Source organism: Suncus etruscus, chromosome 11, assembly GCF_024139225.1.
Source record: "Suncus etruscus isolate mSunEtr1 chromosome 11, mSunEtr1.pri.cur, whole genome shotgun sequence".
Taxonomy (NCBI): domain Eukaryota; kingdom Metazoa; phylum Chordata; class Mammalia; order Eulipotyphla; family Soricidae; genus Suncus; species Suncus etruscus.
This window is the reverse complement of record NC_064858.1, coordinates 76,372,560-76,393,301: the sequence shown is the minus strand read 5'-3', so window position 1 is coordinate 76,393,301 and position 20,742 is coordinate 76,372,560. Positions and strand designations below refer to the sequence as shown.

General features: G+C 43.3%; 1 protein-coding gene and 1 non-coding gene across 2 annotated transcripts in view; one reads left to right on the top strand and one right to left on the bottom strand.

Annotated features, from left to right (window-relative positions):
- Nucleotides 1-5,439: 5,439 nt before the first annotated feature.
- The window catches only part of LIMA1 (LIM domain and actin binding 1), a 138,643-nt gene continuing 123,340 nt past the window's right edge, over nucleotides 5,440-20,742 (top strand). The window contains exon 1 of the mRNA XM_049783376.1: nucleotides 5,440-5,552. The gene's annotated coding sequence lies outside the window, so the exon portion shown is untranslated. The remainder of the gene's footprint in view (nucleotides 5,553-20,742) is intronic.
- Nucleotides 10,803-10,909, bottom strand: LOC126023437 (U6 spliceosomal RNA). Its single transcript, XR_007500560.1, has one exon. It is a non-coding gene; the product is annotated as a U6 spliceosomal RNA (small nuclear RNA).

Below are 20,742 nucleotides of genomic sequence, written 5' to 3'. Positions count from 1 at the left end.
GGTTCCATACATAATACTTCACTACTTTTCCACACCACCTAATACTCCTGGTTGAACATTTCCCTCCACCATAGGTATTGCTCTCTTCCTATCCTATTCCTCAGCCTCCTCAAGTGCATATTTCCTACTGAATACCTAGTTCTCATATTCTGTTTCCACTTTTTGGGTATTCCTTATCCACAACTATGTATTTTTATATCCCACACATGAGAGATCATTCTGTGTCGTTCTGACTAACTTCACTCAGCATGATACGCTCTTACTCCTCCTTTATGATTTTATCTTCTCATGACCAAGCAATATTCTACTGTGTATATGTACCATAGTTTCTTTATCCAGCCATCTATTCTTGAACACTTAGGTTGTTTTTTTTTTTTTTTATAAATCTTTATTTAAGCACCATACTGAACACTTAGGTTGTTTCTAAAATTTGCTTACTATGGATAATTCTAAAAAGAACATAAAGGTGCAAATGTCTTTTCTTCATTTTGTTTTAGAGCCCTGTAGTGTGTGGGTATGTATTTGTGTGTGTATGTATATATATTGCTAGGTCGAATGAAAGCTCAATTCCTAGATTTGTTAGGAATGTCCACAAGTTGTTTTTTTTTGTGTGTGTGTGTGCAGAGCTCATTTTCACTGAATCACTCTGAGATACAGAGGTAAAAAGTTGCTGATGATTGAATTTCAGTCATACAATGTTCCAACATCCATTACTTTACCAGTGTATATTTCCTGTCACCAGTGTCCCCAGTTTCACCAGTCCCTTGGAACACACATTTCTTTTTTTTTTTTTTTTTTTTTTTTGGGTCACACCTGGCAATGCTCAGGGGTTATTTCTGGCTCTATGCTCAGAAATCGCCCCTGGCAGGCTCGGGGGACCATATGGGACCAGGGGATTTGAACCAGCGATCTTCCGCATGCAAGGCAAACACCTTACCTCTGTGCTATCTCTCCGGCCCGGAACACACATTTCTTATCTCTTTTTCTCTCTCTTCCCCCTTTTTTCCTTTTAGGTACCATGGTTTACAATGCTGTTACTGAAAGGGTATCATGCATATTACTTTACCTCCTTTCAGCACCCGGTTGTTGTCCAATTCCAACTATTATTGTCATAGCAGTCCTTTCTCTGTTCTAACTGTACTCCTTCCCACCCCCATCCTTTGTGGAAAGCTTCCAACCATGGAATGTCCAAACAATTTTCCAAAAAGGTAGGACCAGTCAATATGCCCATCATCAGTTAATGGGAGTCCCTTTCTCTGCACATCCACACCAGATCTAATTCTTGTTCTTTTGTGTTCATATGAACTTTTGGAGCTAGTTTCTAATTCAGTTTTATTTTTATTGAATTGGATGAAAAATAAATTCTATCTATATTTTAAAATAATTAGCTTATTTCAGGTGCTGAATTGTAATTGACTTAAACAGTACCAAATGACCTCAGGACAAATTTCTAATAGATTTGTATGTATTCCAAACTCAAATTATTGTACAGAATAAAATGCAATTAAGTTCCCATCAAATTATTCATTATCAAAGTCATGAACATTTAAGGTAGGGAGTTAACATAAAAGAAATAAAATATTTTGTGACTTAAAACAATTTATTTGTTGTTGTTGTTTCTTGGGCCATACCCAGAAGTGCTTAGGAGTCACTTTGCACTCAGGAATTACTCAGGAATTACTCTGGTGGTGCCATATGAGGTATTGGAAATTAAACTCAAGGGGTCAGCCAAATGCAAAGCAAGTACCCTATAAATTGTACTATAGTAACTACCCTAGAACAATTATTTTAAATAAATAATTATCATTACCAGTATAGAAACTGATTCAGTCACCCCAGCACCCCTCTACCTCCTTCCTCCGGTACATGGCTGGGCAAGCCACCGAGGTGGGTCCCTTGGAGGAGTTTATTGGTTTTCCTAGGCTCTCCCCATTTCCCTCCCAGCTCCAAAGGGTGGGTCTGGGGCGGGGGGCTGCGACCTTCCGACCTTCCGGCCTTCTGGCTCGGGAAGGATCTCTTTCCTTCCTGAGAGCCGAGCCGGGAGGTCCTGCCAGCATGGCGTTTGGCAGCCCTCCGACATGCCAAAGGCTGCTTTAACCGGCCTAGGAAGGGGTGTGGGACATGGGTCACAATAGGTTATGGCATTAGGACTTATCAGGAAAGTTCCTTATTAATCTTGTCTATTGTGAAACCGCGTGGGGGCTAGTGCCCTCACGCAGAAATTATAAAAAATATATGGATATCATTGTGTTTCTTTTTTCTTTTCTTTTTTTTTTTTTTTTGGTTTTTGGGCCACACCCGGCGGTGCTCAGGGGTTACTCCTGGCTATCTGCTCAGAAATAGCTCCTGGCAGGCACGGGGGACCATATGGGACACCGGGATTCGAACCAACCACCTTTGGTCTTGGACCGGCTGCTTGCAAGGCAAACGCCGCTGTGCTATCTCTCCGGGCCCATATCATTGTGTTTCATCTGCTTGTCATTATCTGAACGCCGTCCAGGCGCTCATTTTATTCCTTTACTCCCTCACTCCCATCTCTTGTTACCCCACATTTAACCATTTTCTCTACTAATGATTTTTGTTTTGGCCAAGGTAGATTACATATCTTTCACAATAATTTTTGTGTGGAGTCTGAAGCTTCAGCAGGCTACGCGTCAGGGCAAGGTTCCATGCTGTCGGCTTTTTGGCCAAGGTAAGTTGAAGATGCAGCCTCGGCAGCCCCCCACAGCCTTCTCTCTCCTTCCTCCTCGTTCCCAGGGTTATTCCTGGACACCTGCTCAGGGTCCCAGCAATTGGTTTCCAGTGACGTGCAATTTAAAAGAGACCCCAGGCTTCCTTGTTCCTGCAAGGGGCTGGGAGGGGTCTGCTGAACTTTCAACTTCCAGCAATTAGGAAGCAAAAGCCTCTTGGGGAGTCGGAAGCTTCAGCAGGCAGCAAGGGGAGGTCATGGCTCCATGCTCTCTTCGCTTGTCCAATCACAGACCAAAGTGGTATCTCGGAAACACCCCCCTCCCTCTTGACTATTTCTAAAACATAAAAGGGTCACCTGTATCTCCTTTGTATATCTCAGATGTATTCCCTTAACATCTATAACTCTTGTCGAATATCCTCATATAGTGACAATTTTGCCCAGTGGATTTGGTATTTGATTGTTTGATTTTCCCCCTTTGAGATCTGTTTTATAAGCAATACTGGTAGAAGAGTATCACTGTATAGATTTCATGTTTGTACCAAGTTATGGGGAATTTTGTACTTTATTCGTCGGCCCCCAGATGCACCAACAATATCTTGTGGCATTGCTTCTCTTTTGCATAGGCACATTAAAATGGGAAAATAATACATATGCAAACAGGTTCTTATCTAATAGAGATGGGAATACAAATTTGGTAATGTAATTAGGTCTTTTACCCTGAACATTGGCATAATGATTTGGCTCAGGCCTCAGAAGAATGGGCATCGACCACACACACATGAACAATGGATACCATCTATGGAAACAACCACAATTGTCTTTAACATTCCCAGGATCCAAGCCTCTACCAGAAAAGACCTACCACTGCTTTGGCATTGACTTACTCCAAAGAGTGCTCCCAACACCCAGACAACTCTGCAACAGTCTGCATGCAGGGCAGATCGCTCTGCATTTAATGGTATGCTGAAACTAGAGTATGCTCCACATCAGCCTGACATTGATGAAAGAAATGCACAGAATCCAGAGTCTTTAAATATAAGTATCTGATACCAACAATAGCTAAAGTGTGAAAAAGTTTCACCGGGACCTTGAGAATGACTGGAGTTGGACGAACTGGTATGCCTGGAACCCAGAGTCTGTCTTATGCCAATAAACTTCTAGGGTGAGGCCTTTTTGTAATCAGGTCAATGAGATTTTCTCCATTTTCCCATTTTTCTGGACCTATGCAAACAAAGGCGATTCCCACTATCACACTTTTTTTTTTTTTTTTTTTTTTTTTTGTGGTTTTTGGGTCACACCCAGCAGTGCTCAGGGGTTAGTCCTGGCTCCAGGCTCAGAAATTGCTCCTGGCAGGTTCAGGGGACCATACAGGATGCCGGGATTCGAACCAATGACCTTCTGCATGAAAGGCAAACACTCTACCTCCATGTTATCTCTCCCGCCCATGTCTGGCCCTTCTTTTTTATTTTATTTTATTTTGGTTTTTGGGTTACACCCAACAGCGCTCAGGGGTTCCTCCTGGTGCTATGCTCAGAAATCGCTCCTGGCAGGCTCAGGGGACCATATAGGATGCAGGGATTCCAACCACCGTCCTTCTGCATGTGAGGCAAACATTCTACTTCCATGCTATCTCTTCCAGCCTCCCTTCATCATCTTAACAGCAATCACGGAAGTAAAGAGAAATGGGAAAGGGGGACAGGGGATCGAGGAATAGGCAAGAGGAAGAGCACATGAGCACACAGAAGTGTAGCCAGGCCCTGCAATAATAGCAAAATAGCAGCTGTATAGGGTGAAGGGGGGGTCTCTGTGTTTTTTTTTTTTCTTTTTAATTCCTTCAAAATGCAATTTTTCTGGTCGGAAAACAGTCCTGGAAGAAGTAAGAATGCAGTTGTTGTGAACAAGAAGAAACTTTGTTCCGTCCCAGCACCACACTGGAATGTGTTCCACCCAGAGCACCGCCAGGAATCTCCACTAAGCACCACCCAAAGGGGGGGGGGGTGTTTTCTTAACAGTTGCACAAGTGCAAAGAGAAGTGTTTATGACCTGGAGCCCCAACTGAAAGTTTTCAATCTGCAGTGAATTACGAGAAACGTGAGCACCCCAGAAACGGGTGGGATTGGGCGGGAAGGGAAAGGAAGGCTCACATGACAGCCCTCAGGGCCACCGGAAGCCCAGGGCGGCAGCACCGGACTGAACTCGCCTCGGGGTGCCTTTTAGGGCCCAGGAGGGACAACTTGGGGCCTCGCCCTCGCAGACCAGACCAGGAAGGGACGGGGGTGTCGAAGGTCAAGGTCGAGCGGCTGAGACGAACCCCTAAAACACTCTCCGTAGGAACTTCATTGAACCTAGAACCCTGGGGGGCCTGGCTGAGGACGCCTCCGGGTGCATCTAGGACCAATCTCGCAATCGCTCCCAAGACAAACTAGTCACTGAGCCCGCAAGGAAAGGCCGGGGCGGCGAAGGGCTAACTGAGCCCGAGGTCAGCGCCGTGTGAAGCCTCAGGCCCGGCCCGCCGAAGAATCAAGTCTCCAAGCGTCCAACTCCCGCAAGCACGCAGCGGGGCGCGCGCGCTCGTCTCGGGGACGCGCACGCAACCGGACACGCGCACGCAGCCCGGGAAGCGCACGCTCACTTCGCGGCCGCACACGGGAGCGGGCCGAGCGTGCGCGTCCCCGCCGCGATGGGCGGAGTCGTGGGCGTGCCTCGGGGCGGGGCCTCTTCGGGGCGGGGCGGGGCGGGGCAGGGCCGCGGGCTCTAGGTGCGCCTGCTAGGTAGCGAGCGACAGGTGCGTCGGGCTGAATGATCGGGGCCTGCGTGCTTGCTGGCTCCAGCGCCGGGGAAAGACTGAGCCTTTAGCGAGGTAAGATCCTGCTCTCTTAGCTCTTGGGACAGCTGGAGAAAGAAAGCTCGGACACCCTGGCTTCCCTCCACACCCCCCTTTCTCCCGCGATTTCTGGAGCTGGGGAAAAAAAAAAAAACAAGGCGCGTGAACCCTTCCCTCTTGAGACTGGGAGTAGAGAAGTCGCTGAGCATTGGGAGTGCTGAGCTGGGTTGGGAGTAAACTATGTAGGACTGAATTTTTGGCTGCCTAAAGGAGGGAGCTGCTAAAACGCCCCTCTTTTGTATCAGGAACCCTACCCTAGAACTTCTTTTTGGAGGAAGGTGGTGCATCAACATTTTTCAAAGCACCTCCCTGGAGGAGCCCTTCTTTTCCCTTTCATATGCAACTGTTTTGTCTCTCTTCAGATTTTTCTCTCCTGTCAACCCTTTTGCTAACTTGTTTAAAAAAACACTTGTGCAGACTGTGGAGACTGTCTGTAGCAGTACTTGCAGCGAGAAAAGTCAGCCCATGTCAGCCTTGGTGTGTAGACCGCTTGCACCTGTCACCCAGCATATGTAGGTGTTAATATGAGGTAATTGTATCCACCGGGATACACCTCCTCGGTTTGAAGTTGTAGGCGCTAGGAGAGAACCATCTGGCACCCTTGCTTTTGCTTTCCTTGCTGATGCTTTCCTTGCGTGGAGGTGGCTGATCCTGCTGAGAGATAGTGCAACTACTATTGTCTTTCACTTCATTACAATTGCTAAAGCTTGCTTAATCCGGATGGTTACTTTGGCTTGACTTTTCAAGCGAAGCAGAAAGTATTTAGGGAGTTGTCAGCCTTTGAGACAATGCTCACTGGAGGTAGGAATGTTACTCGTTTGCATTAAATGTTTTCTTAGGTGCTGAGGGTTGATAGTACAGCAGGTAAAGAGTCTGCCTTGCAGACTTGAATGCCACCGACCTGGGTTCAATCCAATTAAGGTTCCCCCAAGTCCACCAGAAAAAAACTCTTGAGTGCAGAGCTAGGAAAAACTCATGACTACCACGAGTGTGACAATAATAATAAATATTCTTTTTGATCTTGATTAAAATAGTTAATATCTTTTAATCTATGTAGCAACTCATATAACTATTCACAAATTATAAATATTTCAAGAACCATACATTATTCTGAGATCTGATATAGAAACAGATTGGAGCCCCAATTGATATTGATGACTCAAAGGGCTGGAACTGGAATAGTGAATATGTATGGAAAAGTTCCTGGTTAGGTTCCTGCACTGAGCAACACTAGCTGCTATCTCAAGCACCCCAAAGTGTGGCATAAAACAAAAATAGTAGAAACAAGCCCGTGGAATTGTAGCCTGATATAGGTGCTGGTGTTCAAAATATTAAAGAGTTAAAAGGAGAGAACTATTTTTTAAGCACTTGTACTGGGGGCCAGAAATATAATACAGCAGGTAAGATGTTTGCCTGGCACACAGCCAACCTGGGTTTGATCCCCAGCTTCCCCATATGGCGACTTGGTGTTGCCAGGAGTAGCCCCTGAGCACTGCCAGGTGTGGACCAAAACCAAAAATTGCTTGTACAAATACTAAAAAGGGAGTAAAGGTACTTAGATTGCATGTGGTGCCCCATGTTCAATCCCAGTCTGCGTGCCTCAATCCAGCCACATATGGCCTAAAATTAGGGTTTAACATCAAATAGATTAAGTTTATCAACAGAATTTATTGAATTGAATTAGTGAAGTCAGTGTATTACTTGAATCAGTAGAATAAAAGTTTGTAGTACAAAGAATATAGTTTTGTTTGTTTGTTTGGTTTTTGGTTTTCTTTGGGGGGGGGCCACACCTGACAGCACTCAGGAGTTACTCCTGGCTCTGTGCTCAGAAATCGCTTCTGGGGGCCAGAGAGATAGCATTGTGGTAGGGTGTTTGCCTTGCAAGCGCCTGATCCAGGACTGATGTTGGTTCAAATCCTGGCATCCCATATGGTCCCCTGTGCCTGCTAGGAGAGATTTCTGAGTGCAGAGCCAGGATTAACCCGAGTGCCACTGGGTGTGACCAAAGAAAACAAAAACAAAAAAAAGGAAAGAAAGAAAGATCTGGCAGGCTCGGGGGATCATATGGGGTGCCAGGGATCAAACTTGGGTCCATCCCAGATCGGGCACATGCAAGGCAAACGTCCTACTATTGTGCTATTGCTCTGGCTCCAAAGAATATAGTTTTATCTCTTCCACTATTCCTTAGAAACAAAACAAAATAAATAGCAATTATAAAAGACTTTGTAGGGCCTTTGCACTTGGCAGAGCTGGGTATGATCCCTGAGTACTGTCAGGTGTGGCCCCTGGCAACAACAAAAACTGAGCATAATTTTGGGGGTGGGTGGGATTTGGGTCACACTCAGCACTCAGGGGTTACTTCTGGCAGGCTCAGTGGACCATATGGTATGCTGGAAATTGAACCAGAATCCTTCTGGGGTTGACAGTACGCAAGGCAAACACACAACCACGGTGCTATCCTCCGGGCTAGCATAGTTCTTTTCTTTGTTCATGTGTTTGTTTGCATTTGATGGAGGGCCACACCTGGCAGTGCTCAGGGATTACTAGTGTCTCTACACTCAAGGATCACTCCTGATGGGACTCAGAGGACTATATGTGGTGCAGGGTGTCGAACAGTTTGGCTGTGTGCAAGGCAAATACCCTACTTAATGTGCCACCTCTCCAGCCCCCATTCATGTATCAGTTATATTTCTTACTCTATGCTGTGCCGTTGAAGAGACATTTGGTCATATCTTTAAATCTGTGGCAGTTTAGAAAATATTTGGAGGCGCTGGAGAGATAGCATAGAGGTAAGGCGTTTACCTTTCATGCAGAAGGTCATCGGTTCAAATCCCAGAATCCCAGCGTCCCATATGGTCCCCCGTGCCTGCCAGGAGCAACTTCTGAGCACGGAGCCAGGAAAAACCCCCGAGCACTGCCGGGTGTGACCCAAAAACCACCAAAAAAAAAAAAAAAGAAAGAAATAAAAGAAAATATTTGGAGGAAGTAGCTTTTTACTGTTCTTTTGGAGGTTGTGGGTTGTTTGTTTGCTTGTTTGTTTGTTGTTTTTTTTTGTTCTTTCTGGTGAAGCAAGAAAGTTTTGTTTTTTTGTTTTTTACTGAAACTTAAGGGAAGAGAGGGAGAAGTACATGTTAGAGAGGGAACAGACTTCTGCTAAGTGGAAATAGGTAAGCAAAGAAACTCTAACGACAAGCCAGTGTGATACATGTTCAAGGGAGAGCTCAGGATTGAAGAGCAAGCCCTCACTGTTCTTTTTGGAGTGTTATCAAGAGTGCCTTGTGAGCTTCTAACAAGCCAATAATGAGTTGGCAACTTTAGCAGAATAGCACCATTTTTTTTTTAAACAAATCACTGTATTTAACTTTGTTTAATTTAGTACATTTTAGCTTTGTTCCAGACTCTTTTTAAATGAGTCCAAATTCCAGCTTTTTAATATTCTAAGAGGAAACTTCAGAACTTTCTCTTTTAATAGAAAATAATTCTGTTGAAAACATGTTAAAAAGAAAACACAATCCAACGCAATAGTACAGTGCTTGCCTTATACCTGGGTTCAATCCTTGGCATCCCATATGGTCCTCTGAACCTGCCAGGAATAAGCTCTCAGCACTGCCAGATGTGACCTAAAAGCAAAAACAAAGCATAATTTAAGGCCAGGGAGATAAGACATCAAGTAGGTCATGTGCTTTGGACACAGCTGACTGGAGTTCAATCCCTGGCACTACATAGAGCCCACTAAGCACTGCCAGGTACGATCCCTAAATGGAGCACTTCAGGAGTAAGCCTTGAACACAGCTAGGTGTGGTTTCCAAAACAAGCACAAACATCTTAATGACAGAGGATACTTTTTCTTGCTAAAGATGCCCTCAGATGTCTTTTCCTTTCTTCCATTCTTTTTTCAGGGCTGGGGTTTGGGGACTGAATGGGTGCAAAGAATCAGAAGTACCAGATTTATGGGTTTTTGGGTTTTTTTTTTTGGTTTTTGGGCCACACCCAGTGACCCTCAGGGTTTACTCCTGGCTATGCGTTCAGAAATAGCTCTTGGCTTGGGGGACCATATGGAACACTGGGGATTGAACTGTGGTCTGTCCTAGATTAGCTGTGTGCAAGGCAAATGCCCTATCACTTGCACCACCACTCTGGCCCCTCAGATTTACAGTTTTAATGATCTTAAAATTTAAATAGTCTTAATATTAAGCAGTTGCTTAATATAACTTCATATAACTGCAGGCACGCATTAATTACCTATTGTGTACTAGCGTTCAGTTATACGGAGGTTGCACAAGATATAATTCCTTCTGTAGTATTATGTTCTCCTTCCACATCAACTGTGCTCAGGTTACTTCCTACTCCTGGTGGTACTCAGAGGAACATTTGCCAGATTATCAAACCCATGACTCCATGAGCTTTCTTTCTGCCTCCTCTTCATTTTTTTAATTATATTTTTCAGTTAATAACATAGATGGGTAGTGGTTCTTTCCTTCCTTCTTTCTTGTTTGTAGAAAAAAGGTACACCCAGTGGTACTTGTTGTATGGGCGGGAAGTTTTGTAGAGAAGAGAAACAAACTGCTGGGGAATAAACCCCAGGACTCCATCATGCAGATCATCATTATGCCTAATTTTTTTAACCATCCTCCAAGTGCAGATGATGGTGTTTTCATTTATCAGGTCTCCTGGTCTTTGGTTAACACATTTGACAGTGATTACCTTCTTTCCTTCTGTTTGCATTCTTGGAAAGTGGTCTCCACAAGGAAAGATATCAGATACGGAGCCAGAGAGATAGCATGGAGGAAAGGCATTCGCCTTTCATGCAGAAGGAAAGTGGTTCGAAACCCAGCATCCCATATGGTCCCCTGTGCCTGCCAGGGGCGATTTCTGAGCCTATAGCCAGGAGTAACCCCTGAGCACTGTCAGGTGTGTCCCCCCCCCAAAAAAAAAGACATCAGATACATATTTGCATGTATTTTAGTTATCTAGAGCATAGAGCAGTTGTGTTGTTTTCCTCAAATGTTTTCAAATAAAATTTTAATTATTGTTTCTCTTAGAGGTTTCCGCTAGTATTTATTAACAATCAACTACAATTACCTTAGAGCTTCATCAAAGATGTATGTTGAATGTGTAGATCATTAAACAATTTGTGGTAAAAAAACACATCACTCTGAATTGGGAGGTCTTTTTTTTTATGTTGACAGTAAAACTAGTTTTCAAGCATTCTTTTTTTTTTTCAATAAAAATATGGAATGCTTCACGAATTTGCATGTCATCCTTGCGCAGGGGCCATGCTAATCTTCTCTGCATCGTTCCAATTTTAGTATATGTGCTGCCGAAGTGAGCACTCAAACATTCTTAATTCAGACACTAAAAAATAGATTATTTACACTTAGATTGGAATGTATTCTTTTTGCAGGTAGGAAAATGTGTAACTTGTTATCTAAATCAGAATTTCAGTAAGAAAGACTCTTTTTTTTTTTTTTTTTTTTTTTTTGGTTTTTTGGGCCACACCCGTTTGATGCTCAGGGGTTACTCCTGGCTATGTGCTCAGAAATTGCCCCTGGCTTGAGGAAAGACTCTTAAAGATTTTTATGTTATTTCATTGTGGGTTTTTTGTTTTAATTTTGTTATTTAAAGAGAATGCATCACATTGTTGACATAACTGATCATAATACATTTGTTTCTATTTTGAGAAAAATAGAAAGAAAATAGAAAAACTAAAAAATAAAATGGGAGAGAAGAAAAAAGAGAAAGCTCAGTAGAAAATATATTTGTGGAAATTATTGTATTGCCAATAAAGTCATTAATACAGTAGCAGAAGGTTTAGTAAGCTCTCTCTTTTTTTTAAGATAAGAGATTAAAAATACAATAAAAAAGGTGTGTGTGTGTGTGTTTATGGCAGTTATTGCTGTTTGCATAGGCACAGCAAAATTTGGGGAAAATAGGGCCTGGAGAGATAGCACAGTGGTGTTTGCCTTGCAAGCAGCCGATCCAGGACCAAAGGTGGTTGGTTCGAATCCCGGTGTCCCATATGGTCCCCCGTGCCTGCCAGGAGCTATTTCTGAGAAGACAGCGAGGAGTAACCCCTGAGCACCGCCGGGTGTGGCCCCCCCAAAAAATAATAATAATAAAATTTGGGGAAAATAGAAAGGAAAACCTTTTTGCTTTCTTTTGTTTTGAGGCCACATCCAGTGAAGCTCAGGGGTTACTCCTGGCTATGTATGTGCTCAGAAATCGCTCCTGGCTTGGGGGACATATGGGACACCAGGAGATTGAACCACAGTCCTCGTGCAAGGCAAACGCCCTACTACTTTTGCCACCACTCCAGACCAGAAAGAAAAAACCTTTGACCTAAAAACTGGGAGACCTTACCCATGAAATATCCTGGCATGAGACCAGCTCCAGGCTCCAGGCACGCTAAATTGTCTAACCCCAAAGTCTTTATCTGTGGTCCCAGTAAAAGCTCTTTACAATCATGGTTGTTGCTGTCAGGTTTCTGTAGAGATCCTGGTTTTTCTATAAATCCTATGTTGAAGTCAGGATGACAAGGAGCATCTTCTGGTTTCATCTCATTTTTAGGTGTCAATACAGAAAACCCTGACCTGATAGCAGGTTGTCGTTGTTACTAAGTCATTGGGGTTTCATATGAACATAAGTTGATGCCAGGGCAGCAGTAGGATCTTCCCTGGTAAAAGTCTGATTCTTGGTGCTGGTATAGAAAACTGTGTTGTTTCCATAGACAGGGTCCAAGATTCAGGGGTGAATGGTCAATGTCCTATTTTCTGAAGCATAAGTCAAGTCACTATGACAAGTGTTCAAGGTGTAAGACCCCACTACAATATAAAATTTATGTGCTTCTATCTATTAGGTAAGAACTTGTGTTTTTCTTTGGGGGGTGGTCGTCCATACCCGGCAGTGCTCAGAGTTACTCCTGGCTCTACACTCAGAAATCGCTCCTGGCAGGCTCGGGGGACCATATGGGATACCAGGATTCGAACCACCGTCCTTCTGCATGCAAGGCAAACACCTTACCTCCATGCTATCTCTCCAGCCCCGTGGTTTTGTTTTTGACAAGAAGTTAGGATGCTTTATTTTGGCTTTGTTGTTGTTGCTGCTGCTGCTATATCATGGTGCTCAAGGATCACTTTTGGGTCTCTGCAGATTATATGTGCTGCCAGATGTTGAACATAGCAGGGCAAGTGCTCCAAACTAATGTTAAGTTACTTGATACAGATTTTCAAGGTCTTTAGGTTCTTTAATACTAAATAACTGATTATAAAATGAGTTGTCTCTATGTAATAATTGTAGAATTGAGGTTTTTAGTATGGTGTTTTTGTTTGCTTGTTTTTGTTTTGGGGGTCAGTCACACCAGTATCTCTCCCTCAACAATGCTGGGCTGTGAGGAGTGGCATACAGTGCTGGGTATTGAAAGCAGGACTCTGACTTGCAAAGCATTGGCTCAGTCTATTGAGCTTTCTTTCCAGACTCTGAGATTTTAAAATAAATGGCACTTTATAATATTCTTGGTAGGACTATACTAGTATGTTTATTCTGTTACTAGAAAATCTGTGAAAAGTCTGAGCTTCAGTCAATTTACTGTGCTAATGCAGACCTCTTTTCATAAGAAGAACAGTTTGGCCCAACAAGTAGTCCATTATTCAGCATGTCAAATAATTGCTTTATACTTAAAAACATCTCCAGAGAATTCACATATCTAGAAATTAGTATGATACCATGAAATTTTACATTTTTAATTCTTCTTTGATTTAAGAACTTTCATCTTTGGAGGTGGGGGGGTGATGTAGTTTCTTTGTACTTTATGATACAAGTGTGGAGCTATAATATCTCCCTTATTTATCCTATAACATAGCTTATAATATTAAAAACTATTTTTGGTGGGAAGGGTTTTTGGGCCACACCCAGCAGTGCTCAAGTACCAAAAATAAATAAAACATAAAAAAATAATAATGGGGTCAGAGCGATGGCATAGTGGTAGGGTGTTTGCCTTGCACACAGCTGACCCAGGACAAACTGTGGTTCAATCCCCCAGCGTCCCATATGGTCCCCCAAGCCAGGAGCGATTTCTGAGCACATAGCCAGGAGTAACCCTGAGCATCACTGGATGTGCCCCCCCCCAAATAAATAAAAATAACAAGAAGAACTTTCTAGGCTAATAAGTTATCAGAGAGAATAGACATTTTTGTGGTTGAAAGAGAGACAAAAGATAGTACTGTGGGGTTAAGCCATATAGCTGACATTCACCTAGTTTGGGTTCTGTCCCCAGTCTTCTGAGTATCTCCAGGTTGCCCAGATTCCCTGACAGTACAGAATCTAAGCAGCACTGCATCCTAAAGTCCTTATTTTGAATGACTGGCCGAGTTGCCACCAGGCCTCTTTTTTTTTTTTTTTTGGTTTTTGGGCCACACCCGGCGGTGCTCAGGGGTTACTCCTGGCTGTCTGCTCAGAAATAGCTCCTGGCAGGCACGGGGGACCATATGGGACAACGGGATTCGAACCAACCACCTTTGGTCCTGGATCGGCTGCTTGCAAGGCAAACACTGCTGTGCTATCTCTCCGGACCCTATTTTGTTATTTTTATTTATTTTGGGGGGTGGGCACATCCAGTGATGCTCAGGGTTACTCCTGGCTATGCGCTCAGAAATCGTTCCTGGCTTGGGGGACCATATGGGACACTGGGGGATTGAACCGCAGTTCGTCCTGGGTCAGCTGTTTTTGTTTTTTGGCTCACTTCTGGCAGTGCTCAGGGATTACTCCTGGCTCTATGCTCAGAAATCGCTCCTGGCAGGCTCGGGACCATAAGGGATGCCGGGATTCGAACCACCGACCTTCTGCATGCAAGGCAAACGCTCTAAATCCATGCTATCTCTCCAGCCCCCCGTTATTATTTTTTAATTAACTGAAATTCAAGCAAATGACCCAGGACTTCTTTATAGTCAACTGTATGTTTACTCAGTTTTGGCATCCACTTTCAGTATTATAAGGATATCTGTTTGTCTTAAAAGAGTATCTAATGATTTCCTTCAGATAGCTAGTCTTGTTCTTCCTCTTCTAGCTGACAACCTTTGACAAAGTAGCATTTCTGGTTCTTCCTTCACTTAGCTTTGCTGGTTTTCTATCTTTTGATCTACCACTGTCTCCATTTTTCTTCACTAACTCAATCTTTTTGCTCCTTAACTATGCGTGTTTGTCATGACCCTGTTTACCAGTATGGTTGTATTCTACATGCCTTTGTACTTATGATCTCACCTACGACTTCAAATTATACCTCCATATGTGTGAGTTGCCAAAATATCTTCTTTCAACCCTCTTTCAAACATTCATGGGTGGGTATATATGATTTTGGATTATTTTCACACATGGGGGCTCAAGTGAAAAAAGAATTTTGTATGTTCATTTTTAAAAATTTGGAGAGGGTTGGATAGGTAGTACAGTAAGGTACTTACTTTACACCAATTGGGGTTCAATCCCGGCATCCTATGTAATCCCCAAACTCACCAGGAATGATTTCTGAATGCAGAGTCAATGAATAATCCCTGATGACAACTGGGTATAGCAAAAAAAATTTTTTTTTGTAAAGAACCCAATGGAGATGAAATCTGAATTATGCAAAGTGATTATGTTCTTGAGAAATGTTCTTTGTTTTGGGGGGTTGGGTTTTTGGGTCACACTCGGTGGTGCTCAGGGGTTACTCCAGGCTCTGCACTCAGAAATTGCTACTGGCAGACTTGGGGGACCATATGGGATGCCGGGATTCAAACACTGTCCTTCTGTGCAAGGCAAACGCCCTACCTCTATGCTATCTCTCTGGCCCCTACATTACAATTTTTATAATATCAAATTAATGACAGCTTCAGTGAATGTTTAATACCCTATTGTGTTGATTTATATTTTACTTAGCATTTGTTTTTTTTTTGTTTTGTTTTGTTTTTTGTTTTTGGGCCACACCCAGCGGTGCTCAGGGGTTACTCCTGGCTGTCTGCTCAGAAATAGCTCCTGGCAGGCAAGGAGGAACATATGGGACACTGGGATTCGAACCAACCACCTTTGGTTCTGGATCAGCTGCTAGCAAGGCAAACGCCTTTGTGCTATCTCTCCGGACCCCGGTGCTTACTCTTGGCTCTCACTCAGTGTTCACTCCTGATGGGACTTGGGGGTTCATATGGGGAATCAGGGATCTAATCCACGTTTGCAATATGCAAGGCAGGTGCCCTGCTGTACTATATAGTTCGGTATATGTGTGTGTGTATATATATACTATATATAGCTGTATTATATATAGTTCAGGCCCCCAAGGTTTAATTTTTTGTTTGTTTTTGGGTCACACCCGGCTGTGCTTAGGGGTTACTTCTGACTCTATGCTCAGAAATCGCTCCTGGCAGGCTCTGGGGACCATATGGGATGCTGGGATTCAAACCGTCCTTCTGCCTCAATGCTGTCTCTCCAGCCCCGCTCTCAAGGTTTACTTTTTTATTCTTTACTAATTTAATGAGTCAAAGTGGTTTAATTATGGTTTTTATAACCTTTGGTTGATCTTCTATTTTTATTCATTTTTCCTTTATTTTATTTATTTTCTCTCTCTTGAGGACCATACACAGCAGTGCTCAGGGCTTACTCCTAACTCTGAGCTCTGGGATCACTCCTGGCAGGCTCTAGGGACCATATGAAGTGCTGGGGATGAAACCAGAGTCTTGCAAAGCAAGTGCCCTACCCTCTGTACTATAGAACCTGCCCCTTTTTGTTTTGGTTTGTTTTGGTTTTAGGACATACCGAGCAATGCCTTTAGGGCTTATTCCTGGTCGTGTGCCCAGAGATCACTCTTGGGGGTATTCAGAAAACCATAAGTAGTGACTGGGAATTCAGACCAGAAAGACTGTGTGAAAGGCTCCTTCCCTGAGTACCCTTTGTACTATCTCTCTCACCTCCAAGGCATCTTAAGTATGTTTTGTTGTCCTACCACCAAGAGGTGCTTAACAACTCCTGGTTCTGTTGTATGGTCTCCAAACCCTGTCATGTTTGGGGGACTATGCATGCGGCGCTTGGGAGGTGAGGCACAATCTAGTTTGGGTCTTTTGAGAACTCTCCCTGGCCTGTTTGGTTTTTTCCTGTACCAGGATTGAGCTCTGTCCTCAGTCCATTAACATTTTAATTACATTGGGTTTTGTTTGAGATTCTTTAACTGGGGATTTGGAAGAAGGAATACAGTCTTTTATTAAATCAAATTGAGTAGAGTGAAGTGGAAAGTATACAAAAGTTGAAATTGTGATGTTTAGGGTTCGGAGTGATAGCACAGTGGCCTTGCACATGGCCAAACCTGGACAGACCCTGGTTTGATTCCCAGCATCCCATATGGTTACCTGAGCCTATCAGGAGTGATTTCTGAGCACTGAGATAGGAGTAACTCCTGAGCAATGCCGGGTGTGAAACACTCCCATCCCCCCAAAAAAGTAATTGTGACATTTAAATGTGATTGTTATAAGATATCAGAGTTTGGGGCCAGAGAGATAGCACAGCGGCGTTTGCCTTGCAAGCAACTGACCCAGGACCTAAGGTGGTTGGTTCGAATCCCAGTGTCCCATATGGTCCCCCGTGCCTGCCAGGAGCTGTTTCTGAGCAGATAGCCAGGAGTAAACCCTGAGCACTGCCGGGTGTGGCCCAAAAACCAAAAAAAAAAAAAAAAAAAAAAAAAAAGATCAGAGTTTATAATTGGTAAAGCAGCAGTAAAGATGGAAAGGATACTGGTTTAAGACTCGAGATTTGAACTTGTTTTGGGAATCAACTAGTTGGTGGGTAAATCATTCTCTCTGAGACTTATCTGTAAAATCAAAGGGTTGGGCTACTGATTCCAAAGTCCATACAATTTCTGTACTAAAAGTAGACTTTGAACGATCACTCCACTGGACATTCTTTTTTTTTTTTTTTTTTTTTTTTTTGGTTTTTGGGCCACACCCGTTTGACGCTCAGGGGTTACTCCTGGCTATGTGCTCAGAAATCGCCCCTGGCTTGGGGGGGACCATATGGGACGCCGGGGGATCGAACCGCGGTCCTTCCTTGGCTAGCGCTTGCAAGGCAGACACCTTACCTCCAGCGCCACCTACCCGGCCCCCCACTGGACATTCTTAAATTATTTTCTGTCGGGCCCGGAGAGATAGCACAGTGGCGTTTGCCTTGCAAGCAGCCGATCCAGGACCAAAGGTGGTTGGTTCAAATCCCGGTGTCCCATATGGTCCCCCGTGCCTGCCAGGAGCTATTTCTGAGCAGACAGCCAGGAGTAACCCCTGAGCAACGCTGGGTGTGGCCCAAAAACCAAAAAAAAAAAAAAAAAAAAAAAAAAAATTATTTTCTGTTGCATGCTTAATCCTTCCCCTTACTTTATTTTATTTATTTTTTATTTATTTATTTTTGGTTTTTGGGTCGCTCCTGGCAGCGCTCACTCCAGCAGTTACTCCTGGCTCTATGCTCAGAAATTGCTCCTGGCAGGCTCGGGGGACCATATGGGATGCCTGGATTTGAACCACCATCCTTCTGCATGCAAGGCAAATGCTCTACCTTCATGCTATCTCTCCAACCCCTTCCCCTTATTTTAGATAAGCGGAAATCCTGAGGAAATCCTGGCAAGCAGTGAAGACAGCTTCCATGGAGTACCATGGAATGGAATCTGTAGACAAATTAATGTATTTATATTAGCTTCTGTTCTTTGGGGCCAGACTCAGCAATGCTTAGGGACCACTTTTAGCTTCATGTTAAAAGGCTATGGCTGGCTTTACTGGGGGGATCCAATAGGGCCTGGGATTTATTCCAGAGTCATAAAGGCAATCCCATCCTAAGCAAGTGCCTTAACTTTTGTACTATCTTTTCAGCCCTACCCTTGAACTTTAGGACAATAAAAATTGCAAAGATTGTGGAGTTTTGTTTGTTTAGGGCAAGAACCAGTGGTGCTCAGGGACTACTCCTTGTTTAGTGCTTGGGGGATGTTACCAATGATTCTGGGGAACCATTCTGTGCCAGAGATTAGAACCCAGGCCTCCCACATACAAAGCATGCTTTTTTTGATTGGTTTTTGGGCCATTCCCAGCATTGCTCAGGGGTTACTCCTGACTCTGCACTCAGAAATTACTTCTGGCAGGCTGGGGTTCCATATAGAATGCTGGGAATCAAACTGGGTCTCTCTTGGGTCAGTTGCATGCAAGGTAAATGTCCCACCACTGTGCTGTCTCTCCAGGCCCCCAAAGCATGCTTCTAACCATTTGAGCAACCTCTCGAGACCAAGTATTTTTTAGGAATTTCTATAGACCAACATTTGGAAACCTGGTGAAGTAATAAGAACCCTGATAATCTCTTCCACAAAGTCCTAGCATCTCTAGTGAATATGATGCAGAGAATTATATTGACAGATTTATATTGAATTTATTTAATTCTTCTGACATTCCATACAGAAATTATTCGTAGTCATTTTTGTGTGTGTGTGATTCAAATAAGTTCTTCATCTAAAAAATATTCTTTGGAACCAAGGAGATAGTATAGCAGATAGGGCATATGGCTGACTGGGATTTTTGTTTTATGTTGTTTTTGCTGGCACTACTTATGGTCCCCTGAGCATTGCCAGGGAGCAACCCCCCATTCCTTGTCTTATAGTCAAACATTTGGTTATTTGCCTTTTATTTATTTATTTTTGCCTTTTACTTTAAAATACAGTATATCTGGACTAGAGAGATAGCACAGTGGTAGGGCGCTTGTCTTGCACGCAACTGATTTGAACAGTTGGTGGCTCGAATCTTAGCATCCCATATGGTCCCCCGAGCCTGCCAGGAGCATCTTCTGAGAGCAGAGCTAGGAGTAACCCCTGAGCGCCACCGGCTGTGACCCAAAAAAAACACCACCAACAAAAATACAGTATATCATCAGCTACCTTTTTTTCTTCATATTTGGGAGTGTGTGTTTAACACCTGGTGGTACTCCAAGCTTATTCCCAACTCTGCTCAGAATTGCTTACTGAAGTTAATGGGATTACATGTGATATGGGGGATTTGACCAGGATCAGCAGCAATAAGGCCAAGTTCCTTAACCTCTACTATCTCTCCAACCCTTTGGTATTTCTTTGGTTGCTTTTATGTAAAGAAGGCTTTCATCATCTAGAGATCTAGGTTAAATATTCATTTCAACTTTCTTTAAGTTTCTTTGTTTCTATTTATATTTAGTGTTTTGATATGCATTGAATTTGCTTTGGAATATCAAATCAGTCAGCTTACTACCTTTCTTTGTGTATCCTTTAAGATCTAGGTCCACAGTTCCAGCTTCCTATTGGATCCTATGAATAGCCCCTTTGTACCAGGTACCTGAATTCACCTTGTTTTCTTTTTTCTTTTTCTTTTTTTGCACTAATGGTGTTTTTTTTTAATATAATATTTTTATATAAGCACCATTTCTTTTTATTTTTAATTTAAAATCTTTTATTTAAACACCATGGTTACAAGGTTGTTCATACTACAGATTTATTTTCCACAGGCAAAGTTGTTCATGATTGACTTACAGTCATACAATGAATGTACAACCTTCACCAGTTCATATTTCTGCCACCAATGTCCCCAATTTCCCTCTCACCCTCCCTGATGCCATTTTTCCTCCCACTCCCCTGCTACCCTACCAGCTTCTGGAGTAGCATTTTACCCTTCTTTCTCTCTTCTCTCTCCCCCTCCATCTTCACCTCCTCCCCCCTTTCCTATCTCTTTCTTCCTCTTCTCCTCTCCCTTTCCCTCCTCCTCCCCTCCCCCACTCCCTCTCTCTCCTTCTCCCCTCTCCCCCACTTTCATTCTTCCTCCTCCTCCCCCTTTCCTTCTTCCTCCCCACCTTCCCCATCCCCCTCCCCCCTTTTTTTCCTATAAGGAGAAAGATGGAATACTTAAATCATCCCTCCACATTTAATCTTTTACTTTTTGGTAAATTCTATACCAACAAAGATAAGAATCTTTAATCAGTCTTCTTTTCTCTCTCTCTCTCTCTCTCTCTCTTTTTTTTTTTTTTTTTTTTGGTTTTTGGTTTTTGGGCAGCCCTGGCTCTACGCTCAGAAATTGCTCCTGGCAGGCTCAGGGGACTGTATAAGATGCCAGGATTCGAACCACCGTCTTTATGCATGCAAGGCAAATGCCCTACCTCCATGTTA